This window comes from Mastomys coucha, unplaced genomic scaffold, assembly GCF_008632895.1.
Source record: "Mastomys coucha isolate ucsf_1 unplaced genomic scaffold, UCSF_Mcou_1 pScaffold8, whole genome shotgun sequence".
NCBI classification, from domain to species: Eukaryota; Metazoa; Chordata; class Mammalia; order Rodentia; family Muridae; genus Mastomys; species Mastomys coucha.
Window position 1 is genome coordinate 2,461,458 of NW_022196914.1, and position 1,826 is coordinate 2,463,283.

Here is a 1,826-nt window from a genome sequence, read left to right on the forward strand (position 1 = left end):
TTCTTAAGTTCCTCTATCAGCATTGTGAGATATAATTTTAGATCCAATTCTTGCTTTTCCAGTGTTTTGGTATCTCCAGGACTTGCTGCAGTGGGAGTACTAGGTTCTTATGAAGCCAAGTAGTCTTGGTTTCTGTTGGTAGGATTCTTGCGTTTGCTTTTTGCCATCTCTTGATTTTTGGTGTTAGATGTTCTTAGTGTCTCTTACTAGAGCTTGTCCTGTCCCTGCTGCTCTGCAAGTCCCCTGAGCCTCATGGGGCCTGTGCCTCCTGGCTGGCTGCTCCCATCTTAGAAACTCACCGGAGAGAAAATGGCAGCTCTCACCCGAGTCTCTTGGTTAAGGTACTCCCTGGAGGTTGGCCCTCCACTTGCAGGGAAGGGGCAGAGAAGGTCGCTGATCCACCTCTGTCACTCAGAAGCTGTCCTGTCCCTGCCACCCTGCAACTCCCCTGCAACTCGTGGGGCCTATGCCTCCCAGCTGGCTGCTCCTGTCTTAGAAACTCAAGTCTGTAGTCCAACTCCCAACTAAGGTCAGCAGTAGCAGTGAATGAAAGTCCGAGGATCCAGCAGTTGCTTAGTCCCACAACGCAAGCAGGCGAAGCAGAACCACCCATGCCATTGGTTACTGTTGTTTCTTTTTAAGTCTTTGATTGCAGCCACACAGTCACCTCTGGTTACCATTTCTCCTCAACCTTTGGCTCTCTCATCAATTCTTTTGAACAAACACTTCTTAAATTTTTCTGATGTGCTAGACATCACATTATGTGTTAGAAAACAACTTATATTAGACATATCTAATAAATTAAAAAGGTCAAAATTAAGATATCAAGAGGTCTGTTTTCTAAGCCACTGCAATTTAAATGTAAGTTTGATAGTAAGACAAGTTAAGAATATCATGAACAACAACAGAATAATTGGAAAGAACATAGAGTGATCTATTGAGCATTTGAGGAGTAAATATAAAAGGGAAGATGGGGAAATGGCAGGATTCAAATCTGAACTAGCCCTGGGCTCTTGTGAAGTTTTTCCTCCTGTGGTGTCTCCTGATCAGAACACACTAAAATTATGATGGAAAACAATTGCCAATAACTGGATGCAAGGAGACAGATTAAGAGAAATTTGAGTTTTACTTTGAGAAAAAGAAAACTCCTAATGCTTTAAAAGAGATAGAGTTTACCATATTCTCTTCTTATTTCTCTTAGTTATCTTAGTGAAAATGTCAGTAGCAGGAAACATCAGGACTCAGAAGGCAGCAGAAGTCAGGGTTGAAGGAGAACTTTGTCTCTACAGTCAATCTGCAGTGGTATCTCCAAGACTATTTCTGTGTTTAGGGTTTTGTTTTTTTTTCTTGTTGTTGGTGATGGTTAGTTGGTTTGGTTTGAGTTTTGGAGATTTTTGTTAGTTTATTTGTTTGTCTTGATTTGTTTTTGTTTTCCATTCAATCTGGAAATTTTTTGACTGTGAACATTGTTAGAAGTGGACAATGGATCCCTAGGTGGGACAGTCACTGGATGGCCTTTCCTTCCTTTTCTGTCCCAAAATTTGTCTCTGTATTTGCTTCAAGTAGTCTGTGAATTGTATCTTGGGTATTCTGGGCTAATATCTACTTATCATTGAGTGCATACCATGTGTGATCTTTTGTGATTGGGTTATCTCACTCAGGATGATATTTTCTAGTTCCATCTATTTGCCTAAGAACTGCAACAGTTACCAAACCCAGACACTATTGTGGATGCCAACAAATGCTTACTGACAGTAGCCTTATATTGCTGTCTCCTGAGAGGCTCTGCCAGTGCCTGACTACTACAGAAGTGGATGCTCACAGCT